The 15,661-nt window shown below is 43.5% G+C and overlaps 1 long non-coding RNA gene across 1 annotated transcript in view; it reads left to right on the top strand.

The window, feature by feature from the left end:
* LOC127484919 (uncharacterized) overlaps window positions 1-15,661 on the top strand; it is a 48,413-nt gene that overhangs the window by 25,253 nt on the left and 7,499 nt on the right. Inside the window, exons 2-3 of the long non-coding RNA XR_016228109.1 lie at window positions 9,904-10,158; window positions 12,519-12,647. This is a non-coding gene — a long non-coding RNA (uncharacterized LOC127484919). The remainder of the gene's footprint in view (window positions 1-9,903; window positions 10,159-12,518; window positions 12,648-15,661) is intronic.

Here is a 15,661-nt window from a genome sequence, read left to right as displayed (position 1 = left end):
TGTCAAAAAACAACAACAAAACCAAAACTGGTGGTTTATGCCAGCCAGCACTGGCCCCTTTCCTGTTGTTTAGATAAATTGCATGCATTTGGGGGCATATTTAGCAAATGTCAACGACATCACAAAACAATTGTCTGAAAAATGTGCATCGTACATTTATTTACATTACATACAACTTTCAATTGACAGGGAAAATATGAACAGATTTAAATGAAAAAATTTACCAGTAAATTTTCCTGCCTATTTGATATAACTTAAGAGCTATCACACTGAATGCAAGTTGCCCTATAAATTAGGCTTTATGGTGCCAGCCCTACTTGAAAGGTATGTAATGAAGAAAGGTTGAGAAGAATGGTGGTAAATAATGGAGAAAATACTGGTGTGTGGTACTTTAGGTGTGTGAAGCATATGTGTGTTGTGTGAAGTAGAGACTAGGTGGCGTGGGAAAGAGTAGAATTTAAGATGAGCCAGCAATTAGCCTGAGGAATTGGTAAATAAATATAATGGAACCACCGTGAAACACTTGTCTTATGCTCCATTTCCTTTAGATGATTCCATGTGTTTTTCCTCACTAAAAGGTAAACGAAAGCAGGGACTGTTAACTCAAAAAATTATTTATCAGAGTAAGGCCTGATCCTGCTGCACAAATGTCAACTGGAAGTGGAAATAAAAAAATATTTACTTTGGCTGGCTTGTATTTTGCTTTGGGTTTGACTGAAACCCATTAGCATTTATTCCCAACTCCCCCCACTGCCTCTAAATCACTGAGCCAAAAACTGGCTTCCTGTTCTCGAGGTCATATTAGCTCTGGGCACGAGGGGCTCAGTGCTGCTCGGGAAGGGGAGCTCAGTGCTGTGGTCAACACCTGCCTGAACTCACTTTTTTAGTTCTCCCCTCGATTCCTTGCGTTAAGAATTTTTAGAAGTGATCTTCTCTAAAACTAAAGTTATTGACGTAGGGACTCATCTTGCCTCATGTCTGGAAATATTCACTGGTTAGTAGTTAAACAAAATAGAGCACAACCAATACACTAGGGAAAATGATACCCTGTAGATGTAGATATTACAACATAATTATGGCATTCATGTGTGAAAACCAATGTGAAAGTGTCCAGTTTTTTAATTTTCTATTTTGTTTTATTTTTTGAAGATTTATTTATTTATCTGAAAGAGATACAGAGAAGAGAAGGAGAGAGAGAGAGAGAGAGAGAGAGATCAATCTTCCATCCACTGATTCACTCCCCACTCCCCAAATGGCTACAATGACTGGGGCTGAGCCAGGGCAAAGCTAGGAGCCAGGAGCTTTCCCTGGGTGACTTGGGCCATCTGTGGCTGCCCTCCCAGGCACATTAGCAGGGAGCTGAACTGGGATGCGAACTGGGACCAATATGGGATGCCGGCACTATAGGCGAAGGCTTAACCTTCTACACAGTGTCAGCTACAAATTTCCAGTTTTTAAATGACTTTTTTTCAGCCTGCATGCGTTTCTGGGCTATGATCTATGCTGTGTTGGAAGGTGTGCAATCTTATCTTCTAAACTGCAGTTACCTGTGGGGTTGTTAAATATCAAGGGCTGGGAAAGCCATGTGGCTGGGAAAGCCACGTGCTGACGTTCTGCCTACTATACTCCTCTGTGGGATTGACTTTGTCCTCATGCCGAAGTCTAAGCATGATTACGTGTGTGGTCTCTAATTCTTGTGGAGGTTGGTACCTTGTGTGCCAGCTCCCTTGACTGGCAGATGAGGGAAGTTCTTGAAAGAAATGGTGAGAGAGGTGTGATCACAGCTGGCCTAGAATCATTGTGGATCATTAATGGTGACACATATGCAACAGGTGCGTTTCCCCGGGGGACCAGCAGTTAATGGACAAAGGACTTCTTTGCAGATGGCCACATGACTCTTCCATTGATGCCACCTTTTGATGCATACAGAATGCCTTCTTAAGATGGCTGGGAAACCACACTATGGAGGGGATAGGAAAGAATAGAGGTGGGAAACTGGAAAATTATCAAAATCACCTCTACAACCCCTAAAAGTAGCATATTGATTTTTTTCCCAATCTCACTAGCAATGGAAAGATCCACTCTCTTCCTTTCTTGTCAGTCACTGTCTGGATGAACCTCTTGGTTAGGATCTAGCTGTGAAGAGCGGAACTGCACTAGGAATTTTAATGGAAGGGATTTAGTACAGGAATTCTCTACATAGGCACTGGAAGCTCAAGTGCAAAAAAGAAAGCCCGAGATGAATAATTTCAGAATGTACTTACCCACTGCTAGTCCACAAGCAGTGGTTCTAGTGGGGGAAGGACCCTGATGGGGGCGGCTGCCTTGATCTCTTTGTGGCAGGTGTCCTGCTGCTGGTGCTCAGCCTATGAGGGGTGACAGGATGGGTGCTCTGATGGCATGTCCCAGTGAGTTAGGGAGCACAGATGGCGCATCCTGCAGTGGCTGCTGGCATCTCAGACTGTGAGGTGAGGCTGCCATTACAGAGAGGCTGACAGAAACTGGGAAAGAAGAAACTCGGAGTCCCTTTCCCCCGTAACCATGCCCTGAATAAACTCCAGGGGATCCTCCAGTTTCAGTCTCCTGTTGGTAGAACCACACAGGGAGCCAGCTAGCCTGGGAATCCCAGAAGCCTACTTGCAGAGTTCCAGCTCTGGGATCCTAGGGTAAAGTATAGAGTAGTAGGCTGGGAGCCAGAGAGACAAATAAAGAACTGTCATAGTGATCCCCTGTCACCAAAGGAAGTGTGTCTTTGACTTTCACCTTGGTTTCTGCTTCCCATTCCTCCTCAGCCTGGCCTAGCCCTCCCTGGGCCATCAGGTGCCGTAGGATGTTGCACAAAATGCAGATTAGAGGGCTTTCGTTGCTATTTCATGTCAGTAATATTTTCTCTATTTCTGCACTTCTGGGGAACCCGCTGAAGCCTTGCATTTTAAATTGAAAGGAATAATATAATTTTTGATTTGCCTTTAAAATATATCATTAATTTGAACAAGGTTTAAGGATATTGAGGTTGGAGAGAAGCAGGGAATGAAAGTGAACACATCAGAAAAGTTAAACTCAAGCAAGAGATGAATGTATCTCCCTCATAATCCCTTATAAAGTACTGTTTACAAGTCAAAACACCCTTATTCTGATTAATGTGAGGGACGTAATAAGGTCTTAAAATCCTCCTGGTTCACTTTTAAATGAACCTGCAAGCTGTAAGATTCCCTTTGATCCATGTATGCAAATTGATCTTTGAGGCTGGTGCAGGTGACAATGGAATTTTCCAACTGCACAGCAATATACGCTTAATTATACATGGTATTGTTAGAGACACCCATTTTTCATGGAATTATGAAGGTTTCATAACTTTGGCAAAGTCATTTAATGAGAGCGGTACTGAGATTGTGGCACTGATATTCTAAGTAACATCTGTAATCACCAGTGATTGGGCTTTAAAGGGGTTTTAAATTTGTGATAAATAACTCCCTTTATGTGTGAGGACTTGTGCTTTATTAAAAACGTTTTATATTTGTCAGTGAAAGGTTTTGATAAGATAAGCTGGTTCAGTGACTGATGTCATCATGTACCTTCCAGCAATTAGCATGCTTTATTTTAGGAAATATTGGGGAAAGAAAAAAAGAAGTGGAGGGAAGGAGAAGGATAAAGATGTAGGTCGGTTGTTTGCTTAAACAATTATTTGTAAAGTGCCAAAGCTGATAAACAAACTCTTGTTTGTCTCTGGAATTCATAGGCATTGATTTCCTATCAAGGAAGTTAGAACCTGTGCCCAGAGAAGGTCACTCCATGTTCCACTTTGATTTTTTAGATTGGTGTCCTGGGTTCCTCAATTCCTGGGCTTCTGGAAATTTTTCCTTCTCTTTTCTTACCTCCTGTCCAGGGCCCGTGTATTTCTCGAGTCCTCTCCTGAATCTCCAAAGATACTCGCCTGTCTGCTGGGCTGGTAAGCATCCTGCTCCCCACCTCCTTCCTTTTAATCATATTTTCTCAGAAGGTGGAAGCAGCAGTGGCATATGGTTTTGGAATCAGGGTATTCCTCCATCCGCTTCAAATTGCCTCAGTACCACAGATTTCCTTGTAGGTAAATTAGGCACTTCTGAAAACAGGATGAGGTCTTTGAGACCTACAGCTATGCTTAATTATAATAGCTTATATTTGCATAATGTTTTAAAGTACATTGTCTCCTATAAGGCACTTACCTAATTATATTTTAATTGTATTGTTTACAGGTCTGTCTCTCTTAATAGAATGTGAGCTTCTGGAGGGCCAGAAATATAGATTTCTCACCTGGCAGGCCCAGTGCCTGGTATAGAATTAGTACTTTAGTAGCTGTTTGTTGAATATGGAATAAATCTTGTACCAGCTTTACTCACAAGGATAGTATGAGGCTTAGATGAGCCATTAAACAGAAAAGCCCTGATCATTGAGCCTGGTACATAGATGGCGCCCGGTAAAGATTTTTGAATGAAGTAAGGCCTGCTGTGTTGCAAGGAGGATTGGTATCAGGATGCTTCTAAGGTGTGAAGCCCTGGAATGCAGCTTTGCTTCTTGAGATGAGGGTTTTCCCATCCTACTTACTGATTCTCACACTGACCTGGAGCCAGAAGAGTGGAGAAGTGCCATCCCACTGGTTCTCCAAATAAACACGATTACTCATTTGAACAACGCTGTCCTATGAAATCATGTTCATAATGCATGACAATAGAACAGGAGCAGTGTGACAAGAGATCAAAATAATGGATGACCTCTTAAAGCACATGTACCTCCCAGAAAAGCAAGATATGGCGAGAGAGTAGCATATTTACCTTCACTATCGCATTTTGAAATCCCATGCAGGAATTTGTATGGCTGGATGTTTACTCCTCAGTTGTGGGCTGTAAGCTCCAGGAGGCCAGCTTCTGTCATGGTCAAGAGTTTCCTTAGCGCCTGGCACAGTGCCTAGCATATGGTAGATGTTGTCATAAACTGCATTCATAGGCCCAATTTTTCACTCTCTTGTTGTGCACATCCTTTCTTATCTGGCCCTGTGGTTTGTGCCATCAAAGCAGCCAAATCTATGTTTCTGCCTCCTGGTTTTGCATTTGTTTAATGTGACTTGCTTTGGCCAATGTTAGTGGTTAAAGGCTTACAAGGCAAACGAAAAGCATGGAAAGTACTTGAAAATGAAGCTTGTCTTGTGCACCTGCTGTTGGGATGAGAGGTACATGATTGGGCTCTCCTTCTAGTTCCAGGAGGAGGAGAAGTATCTGTAGCAGAGCTTTACCACAGCCACGCCAGGCCGGGTCAGCCCACTCCCAGATGGGAGCAGCACAGTTGCTCAGCTCAGACCATCCTCAATCAGTTGACCCTCGTCCATCACAAGGATCTGGGAAAGTAGGGTTAGTCTTTAGATGTATGTGGTTTGGAGTGGTTTTCTGAAGTATTTTTGGGCTAACTGATTCAGGTACTTAATGAACATTTGTTGAATGCATGATTGCATACCTGGTATTGCACAGCCAGCTGTTCATAGGTACCTATTTCATTTCCTAGTGTCGCTTCCCATAGAAGAAATGATCAGTGAAACACAGATGAAAGATGCACAGAATTGTGCATTAAGAAACCAGGTTTTAATAGTGGCTCCACTATCCTTTAGTGGCTTTATTGAAACAAATCTATAAAGTGAGGACAGCTGTACCAAATGTGTATCCTAGCAATTTCATGGGAAGAGTGTGAAGATGAAAAGAGATGGTTGGGGCCGGCACTGTGGCATAGCAGATAAAGCTGCCACCTGCAGTGCTGGCATCCCTTATGGGTGCCAGTTCGAATCCTGGCCACTCTACTTCAATTGAGCTCTCTGCTATGCCTGGGAAAGCAGAAGATGCCGCAAGTCCTTGGGCTGCTGCACCCACGTGGGAGACCTGAAGATACTCCTGGCTCCTTGCTTCGGATTGGTGGAGCTCCAGCCATTGAGCCCATCTGGGGAGTGAACCAGCAAATGGAAGACCTGTCTCTGTCTCTCTCTCTCTCTTTCTGCCTCTGCCTCTCTGTAACTCTGCCTTTCAAATAAATAAAAATAAATCTTTAAAAATAAAAGAGATGGTAGACTTTGAAAAAGCTAAATGTTCTCTACTAACGTTATTACTAGGTTTTGCCATAATGACTCATGTATCTGATCTCATCAAGGGAAAGATATTTTACAGAAGAATGTTTTTCAGAAAGTAAAAGTGTTTGTGTGTAAATGTCATTACATTTATTTTTTCCTCTTTGTGTATCTTTCTGAAACTTAGCATTTTGACATAATCATTGCTTCTTAATGAGTCAGGATTATAATTATGATCAGCACTAATTTTGTACTTTCACAACTCAACTATAAAATAAGGGCTCTGGGTGACATTCAGTGACCTCCACTAGCCTTTCGTATCCAAATATTTTGCTTCTTGATTGTGCTGGCACACCGTGAAGTCCTTAGGGATTACTAAAACACGGAGGACTAAGGTGGCCCTTTCTCCTAATGCTCACTACTTGCCCGACTTAGAATAGTTTTTCTGCCTGCTCTATTGATGTTTTGTTGTCATCCAGGATAGTTTCTTCAGTGGTCAGTGTGCTGTTTCTAATCTACTGGTTTTTGTTTGTTTAAATAAACGATCATTTGGAGATCAGTGGTCTTTATATATTTCTAATATGATTAAGTTTTATAGACTTTGGTGGGCACCTATGCTATTGTAAAGGCCTTTAAGCTAATTTTGGGGTGCTCTGGTTTATAACTGGCTGAGGCAGACAGCTACACATTAGACTCTTGAGTAGGAGAAGTTTTCCTGAATTGTGGTCTTCCGGCCACAGCTGCACTTTAGCGTATGGTCTTCAGTTTATGCTCACATCATTCTTCTCTCTTCATTTCACATTGCTTCATGTGCTTTGTGAGGGAAGCAAAGGCAGTTTTTAGACACCAGTTTTCATCCCCTTTGCCCATTTCCTATTCTGCATTCAAATGAAGGGCACCCTTTTACATTCTGCATCAGGAAAATAAAGCTCCTGGACATGTTGAGCATGACTGACCCACTTCTGATCTGTGATCCAGCTAAGGTTATGCCACATGGAAAGAATGCAAATGCAGATCCAGATAGACATGGACTTCGTGTTGGCTTTGCTACCTGTTAGCTGTTCCGTCTTTCTAGCTGTGCAATGAAAAACTTCAAGGTTGTAGTTTTTTTGTCCATAAAATGAGAATAATCATGGTTCCTACATTATTGTCCTGTTTTGAGGTTTAAATAGGGTATATGTATAGAAGTTTATCATAATGTTTGGCAGATGTAATAATTTATAAATATTGTCATCACTTATCTTATTATTAATATATGTTCATGGTAGAAATTTGTAAATTATAGAATGGTTCAAATCAAAATTGAAAACTGCAGAATTCCATCTCCCAATGCATCATTGTTGATAGACAGACAATAGAGAGAGAGTTGGGGGTGTATTTGTCTAGCCGATTACTTGTTACTCTACAAAACAGGCATTTCCTACAGCAATTCTAATTAGAATGCCAAATTTAGGTCCTCTTTTGGAGTTTCTCAAACCTGCCTCTGGAGCAAGAAATTAATACACATTTTTAGCAAGTTTCTTCCCTAGGGGGTAGGGGGAAGTGCTCATAATTAAATTATATAGAACGCTTAAAAGCTTTTCTACTTGCAGATTGTTTGGCTCAATTCGAATATATTTTCCAAGCCTACACTACATGGATTACACATAGCTGTTTCTGTGTTTCTCTTAGATAAAACATCAAGAGTAAAAGTGCTCTAGGTTCTGATTTTTGCAGGGTTGTATGTCCAAAGGTCAGTGATTTTTCTGGATTGGATGGCAGTAATTATCTTAACAGGATAGTAACATTTTTTGATAAGGGACTAGTATCGTTCCCTTGGAGATAACTCCCAGATTTGGAAGCTAGAAATCAAGTTCACTGTTCCAATATGTCAAAGCTTCAGTTGACAAAGAAATCATTTCAGAGTCATGGTGTGAGGTGCAAAGTGGGCTTTTTCCTGGAATTTTGACTAGAACTTAACATCCGAGAACAAAAGGCAAGTCCCTTGTGTTTGAGCTCAGAGAACTGTGGCCCATGGGGACAGCCTCCGGGGTTTGGCTACTGAGAGGCATCATTTCAGCAGAACAGGCTCCAAAGCCCTTTGTGTGCTTGTGTGCTTCTGCCTCCATCACATAAAGTAGGCTATGGAATAGTAGGGCGTCCCTGAAGGGGAGTTGGAGATTGGTGAAGTGGCAGCCATTCCTTCCTCCCCACTTCTCTATGGAGCACTCAGCTTGTCCTCTCCTTCCTGCAAGATTGAGGGTGCCAAATATCCCGTGGGCATTCTTCCCTGGCATGGCAAGATTAGGAGAGTCTCCTGTGCCTGAGTAGACACTACAGAGGGTAGCTAGAGAGGAAATTCTTTTCCTTACGTTCTGAGGGGCCTGCCAGCTTGGCAGGGGAGTCCCATCAGCAAATGCCATGGGGAGGATGCTGAGGAGGAGTGAGATTGAGGCCAGCTGGATCATCAGTCCAGGGCACTGTTCAGGGGTTTTCCATGGGGGTCTTTGAAAAATCAGCCATCACCACAGCCTGCCAGGGTGCACATTAGTGGGAAGCTGGAATCAGAAGCAGAGCTGGGCCTGAAACCTAGGCCCTCCAATATGGGATGTGGCCATCTCGAGCTGTGTCTTTACTGCTGCACCAATGCCAGTCCCAGAGCTGGCATTTTGATTCCTGTCTCACAGAAGAAACCCAGGACAGTCAGAGATAGAAAGGATGGTAGTAACACCTAGAGAAAGAAGGCTCCTGGCTTCGGCCTGGCCCAGCTCCGACTGTTGCAGCCATTTGGGGAGTGAACCAGTGGATGAAAGACCTCCCTCTCCCTCTCCCTCTCCCTCTCCCTCTCCCTCTCCCTCTCCCTCTCCCTCTCCCTCTCCCTCTCCCTCTCCCTCTCCGTAAATCTTTCAAATAAATAAATAAATCTTAAAAATATTTGTCTATAGACTTTGTGACCATCACTACCACTACACAAGAGAACTGCAGTTATAACCAATAAACAGAAGGAAGACTTGAAAAAATATTTCTCTTTTCCTCCCCATCTGGCTTTGAACCCAGAGGAGTCTGGGCTGGGAAGAGAGTAGTGTGTGAGCAGCACTTTTCACCTTGTTTGATACCCGTTCCATGCCTCTAGAGGCACTGGTCAGCTTGGCTTGGAATTTGAATCAAATATGAGGCTGGGATTTTAAAATAAGGAAGACTATGTTTTGGACTGTCTTTGTTCTAAGTTAATATTAATCGAATATTAAATTAAACATCTATCTTTATACAAAAAAATGATGTGTCAAAAATAATGTAATGAAATATCATAATAGTTTATTTCCTTACTTGCAACATTCATCCAACACTTTATCAAGTCAAGTTTGTCTATCATGGGGCTGGCACTGTGGCTTAGTGGATAAAGCCACTGCCTGTGGTGCTGGTATCCCATATGGGCACCGGTTCGAGTCCCGGCTGCTCCACTTCTGATCCAGCTCTCTGCTATGGCCTGGGATAGCAGTAGAAGATGGCCCAAGTCCTTGAGCCCCTACACCCACATGGGAGACCCAGAAGAAGCTCCTGGCTCCTGGCTCCTGGCTTTGGATCAGCCCAGCTTTGGCCATTGAGTCTGTTTGGGAAGCGAACCAGTGGATGGAAGACCTGTCTTTCTCTCTCTCTCTCTCCTTCTCCTCTCTGTAAATCTGCCTTTCAAATACATAAATAAGTCTTAAAAAATTTGTCTATTGTGTTGTGTTGAGCAAATGTATTATAGACTTGTTAATGTATAAAACAGGTAGGTACAGGCCACTTAAGTCAGAGGTTGCTGACTGATAAGCAAATTCTTTTTCCTTTTCTTCTAGGGCATGCTGCTTGGTTCCATTCCTCAGCCTCCCTCACAGCTGAATGTGCACTTGTGACCAGTAGAATGAGAGTGGATGCTATGTCTCATTTCCTCCTGTAGGCAGTCCCACCATGCTCTCTTTCCTTGTCAACTGAATGCTGCTACAAGACCCTCATGATGCCAGAGCCCACAGGGTGGAAGGAATCTGAATTGCTGAATCGCCACATGGGAGAAGAGCTGCCCAATGACTGTGAAGCGTGTTTTGGATTATCATGTGAGCAGGAAATGAAATTCTGTTGTCTTTCAGCCATTATATATTTAGGGGGCCTGTTTGCTATAGCAGCTTAACCTATGCTACCTAACATATTACCGCACTACGGATTTTCCACCCTTAGTGATCACAGTTCTGATTCTTTCTGATTTGTCTACATTTACTTGTTTTGATTTCCTTTGATCTCTTCAGCCTTTAGCTTTGTGGCTGTGAGGTTTTTGGAGATAATAACAGAAAGGGATTGTATTTAAGTGAAATTATTACAGTCAGGTTCCACCGATGATTTTTGCAGAGGCCAAACTCTGTCAAGACTAGATAGCAGCTGTGGGTAGCCAAAAATCTCTATGATTAGGAACAAAGACAAGTATTAAACCTGATCCAACCTTGATGTGGTTGTCTAATCATGGATTCTGGTTTTCGGGACCAATGCTGCTTTGTATCCTAGCCTTTTGTTGTAAGATAGCTCCAGAGGCGCTGTGTTCCCATGGCCTCTGAGGAGGAAAATCTTGTGGAGTAAGGGAGGAGAAAAAGAAGAGAAATTTGCTCTGCCCAAAAAGGAAGCCTTTAGCAAATGTGAGATAACTTGAAGCAGCTTGAAGGGAGAAGTTTATCCATGTTAAAAGAATTTCATCTGAGTCTCCCTAAAAATAAAGGGAATGTCAACAAAGTAGGTGAGAATTTTTAAGTGAGAGTACTGATAATTTTTAAAAGTAGGAACTTTATTTTTTTTATTTGACAGGTAGAGTTTTAGACAGTGAGAGAGAGAGAGAGACAGAGAGAAAGGTCTTCCTTCTGTTGGTTCATCCCCCAAATGGCCGCTATGGCCGGAACTGCACCAATCCGAAGCCAGGAGCCAGGTGCTTCCTCCTGGTCTCCCATGCAGGTGCAGGAGCCCAAGCACTTGGGCCATCCTCCACTGCACTCCCGGGCCACAGCAGAGAGCTGGACTGGTAGTGGAGCAGCTGGGACTAGAACCCGGCACCCATATGGGATGCCGGTGCCATAGGCGGAGGATTAACCAAGTAAGCCACGGCGCTGCCCCCAAAAGTAGGAATTTTAAATCACTAAATGCTGATGTGTATGTGTAAATCCACAAATATGTAAAGTCTATACATGTTAGTGTTGGTTCAAGGATTGTTTTAAAATTTGCTCATAAATAGTATGTAGCATGGCTCTGTATACAATTTTTCAAAACTCAAAAATACCTGTAAGGAAAGTTTTTGCTGTGCTAAAATGTATTTTATGAGAAAAGTTCTCAAGAAGAAATTGCAAAAGAAATTAGAATACCCGAGGTCTTTAAGTGAAAGGAAATGTCATACATAGAGATAGCTCAAAACCTTTTCCTGCTGACTCCTTCATTCTGACTGGCAGTTCTCTTTTCTCTACTGCTGTGTCAGTGAGTGATTTGAGGCCGAGGGCAGATGCCTGGATGATTTGTGAGGCCTACCTAATGCCACGGTGATAGGGATCAATGGTTTGCTCTAAGAAGTAGTAAAATGCATCATTTCTATTGAACAAACAATATTTCTAAAAATATTTTGCTAAGCATAGGAGTAAAACTTGAGATTTACTGTCAGGGAAGAAACATTAGAAAGTTAATCCATCTGACTCATGACACGATTGGCATTTCTCTCAATCAAACTGTATCTGTCATCCCTGTTGAAAGGAAACAGGTGCCTCCAAAAGGTGTTCATTTGTAAACAGTCTTCTTTGGAGCAGGAGAAAGAATTCTGCTTGACATAGTGCATTTTTCTGTATCACTCTTTTTTCTTTTTTTTTTTTTTTAAGATTTATTTATTTGGAAGGCAGATTTACAGAGAGGAGAGGCAGAGAGAGAGGGAGAGAGAGAGAGTTCTTCCATCCACTGGTTTACTCCCCAAATGGACGCAATGGCCAGAGCTGTGCTGATCTGAAGGCAGGAGCCAGGAGCTTCTTCCAGGTCTCCCACGCGGGTGCAGGGGCCCAAGCACTTGGGCCATCTTCTACTGCTTTCCCAGGCCATAGCAGAGAGCTGGATTGGAAGTGGAGCAGCTGGGACTAGAACCGGTGCCCATATGGGATGCCAGCACTGCAGGTGGCAGCCTTACCCACCATGCCACAGTGCCGGCCCCTGTATTACTCTTTTTCAAAATGAAGTTGAAGATAAGAGACTACTAAGACCAATGAGTCCTTAGATGTAATTATATACCAAAAGCTGGGTGACTAAAAGAAGTGCTCATTTTTATTTTTTACTTACCTTTACTTATACAATGAGCTGTATTTGGAAAAGCCAATTGAACTCATATGAGAAAGAAATCACATCATCCAAAGATAATCTTCTGTGTATGCTCACTTAACATTTGTCTCTGGTTTTTCTCTTTTAGAAATATTTGCAGGATATGAATTTCAAACAAGAGACTGAAAACTTAATGGCAGTGGAAAAGCAAATGGGTGTATTCGAAGAGACAAGTGAAACAAAGGAATTGTTTTTGAAAAAGGCCTCCATAAATGTGGTGAGTGTGTTTTTCAAAAAAATATATTGCAGATCAAATTTTTCTTAGAGGTAATTAATACTTTTTTCTTATAAAATGCATTACAATGCATAGTAACTCTTGTATGAAGTTAGTGTAAAGGGGTGTGGTAATCCAAGAAATCTTAAGAATTTGGGAAATTATAATTTTACAAGTGTCACACTTGGAATACAGAAATAAATAGTTACTTAAAGTATTATAAATGTTGATAATAGATATGAAAGCTTTTTGTCAATTCTAGTGTCCACTAGAAATGCTATTATTGCTATTGATTATTATTAGTAGTGAATATACAGAGTGGAAGTCAATACAGGAAAAATGAAACTCTACAGAATCACCTCATGATTCTTGGGGAAGACATAATGAGCTGAAGATAAAATTCTAGCAAGAAGTGTTTGAAGAGTGATCATACAGAAGCCTGATCCTGTGAATCCCAAGCAGGTACATTTTAAGGATAAAGAGGAGCCTTTCAGCATATGGACTTTGGATAGTCTCTCTAATTTAAAAAGTCCCACTAGAAAAATAAATATTAAATTAAGTGATAACTAAATATTATCCTATCCTTACCACAAAACTTCCCTTAAATTTCAGAAGAAGTCCAGCAGTTTTACTGCACTTCAAATGCCCCTTGATTAAAACCTGGGCAGGACTGTGGGAACACATTGAGTTATTTCCCTTTGGGAAAAACCATTTTGGTCTCTTCATGTTGAGCTTTTCCCCAAGTCAGGCTGTTAAAATATTTCTTTTATGTTTTCGTTAGAAACATTTCCAGCACTTGAAAAGCAAATACAGTATGTTTATGTCATCTAAGAAGCCGCTAGCTTTTTGCTAGTCTTCCCCTGATGTTTAAACTACATCATCTGTAGCGGCCCAAAGTGCCTGAGATTGCAGCAAGTTGAATTATATTTTCTTTGAAAATTTAACATTACTATTATCACAGGGTCTTTCTTTTACTCCTGTGTATAAGTAAAGAGTAAGGTAAGTGTCAAAACAAACAATTCTGAAAATTTCAGTGCTTAATACCGTAAGAGTTTATCTGTCACCCATGTCGCATTTGAACTCAGGTAGGGGGTGTAGGTGACTCTGTTCAGTCATTGAGGGATCCAATCCCCTTTTATCACATCCTGTAGATCACTTCCATCCATATTTCATTGGCCAGACTCAATGACACTGCTTCTCCTAACTGTAATCCAGGCATCTGCCCAGAAGGAAAAGAAAATGGTCCTCTGTGAAGGCATAGTGTTCCCTGTGTCATCTCCCCTAAAAACAATGGTATGGATTCAAAAAGCTGAAATCTTCTAGACTGCTTGTTAAGATAGAAAGTCATCATTAAGGCTGGTGCTACGGCTCACTAGGCTAATCCTCCGCCTGTGGCGCCGGCACCCTGGGTTCTAGTCCCGGTTGGGGCGCCGGATTCTGTCCCGGTTGCCCCTCTTCCAGGCCAGCTCTCTGCTGTGGCCAGGGAGTGCAGTGGAGGATGGCCCAAGTGCTTGGGCCCTGCACCCCATGGGAGACCAGGAGAAGCACCTGGCTCCTGGCTTTGGATTGGCACAGTGCGCCGGCCGCAACGTGCCGGCCATAGTGGCCACTTGTGGGGAGCAACTCGGACTAGACTAAGTTACTGGAATTAAGACTTATTCTATGCATCTGCTCTCCCACAATATGGCGCTGGGAGAGAAGAAAACAGCTTCTACACAGCTGCCTCCAGTTCAGCCAATAAACTGTAGGACTTGCTCCTGATTGGAGGAGAGCGGCGTACTCGGCGTGTGGGCAGCCGAGTTAGGATTGGCAGAGGAGGACTATAAAGGAGGAGAGAGACGGCATGCACCAGGAACATCTAAGGGGAACATCTGAGGGAACACCTGTGCAGCCCCGAGAGAGCCGGCCGGCGGTGTGCCGCTCCCCCGCGGAAGTGGGGAATGTGGCCAGGGGGAACTGCCCTTCCATGGAGGTGGAAGGGACAGTAGCCAACCCGGGAAGAACCAGCAGCAAACCCGGGGAGGGCCGAGCAGACGAAAGAACAGTGCAGGGTCCTGTGTCGTTCCTCCATGAAGAGGGGGAGCGACATAATGGTGCTGTGACTCGGATATGAAGCCTAGGCAGGGTTTAGTGTCGTTCCTCCATGAAGAGGGGGAGCGACATAATGGTGCCGTGACTCGGATATGAAGCCTAGGCAGGGTTTAGTGTCGTTCCTCCATGAAGAGGGGGAGCGACATAATGGTGCCGTGACTCGGATAGGAAACTTAGGAGGGAAGAAACGGGAAGAAGTGGAAAATATCGGAGAGAGAGACTAGCAAACAGCCTAGGGAAAAGCCGGACGAAAAAGGTGCCGGAAGAAGCTATTGAAAGCATAGGCATAGACTCGGATACGGACTACGGGGGAAAGCTGGGAGAAATCTCTAAGGTCGAAAGCGAAAGTGAAAGCTAGAACAAACAGACTCGGATACGGACTGTGGGGAGAAGCCAGGAGAAATGAGGGAGGAGTATTGTTGGAGGAAAGCTTGGGGAAACATACCGGGTAGAGAAAAATGTTAGGGAAATTGAAGCCGCGGGGGGCAGGCCGAGGCGGAAACGTAAGCCAGTTTGGGATTCGTCAAGTCAGCCCGGGGAGCAAAAGGCAAAAATCTAAAACTAGAGGCGGAGACGTATGAGCTAGGTTGGAATCCGTCAGATTAGCCTGAGGAGCAAAGGACGGGAAGCCAGACCGAAAGGCGCACACGCGTGAGCTAGGTTGAATTCGCCAGGTTAGCCCGGGGAACTTAGATTGAATACTAGTGGCGGAGACGTGAGCTGGGGCTGTGTGACTCGCGGAAGCCGCCGCGTGCAGAAAGAGCACGGGGCGTGAATAGATAGGGAACGCTGGGCTGGCGCGAGGCCGTGGTGCGGACGCGAAGGGCGTGGAGACTGCGGAGTGTGCGCGCGAAGCCGAGCTGCGCAGAGCTGGGAGCCCACCGGCGGGGCGAGGCGCTGGGAAGCCGCGCAGAGCCGTGAAGCTT

The sequence above is a fragment of the Oryctolagus cuniculus genome, chromosome X (genome assembly GCF_051225735.1).
Source record: "Oryctolagus cuniculus isolate XC-2025 breed Fujian yellow rabbit chromosome X, ASM5122573v1, whole genome shotgun sequence".
NCBI lineage: Eukaryota > Metazoa > Chordata > Mammalia > Lagomorpha > Leporidae > Oryctolagus > Oryctolagus cuniculus.
The sequence above is the reverse complement of the archived record's forward strand: the minus strand, read 5'-3'. Positions and strand labels throughout refer to the sequence as shown.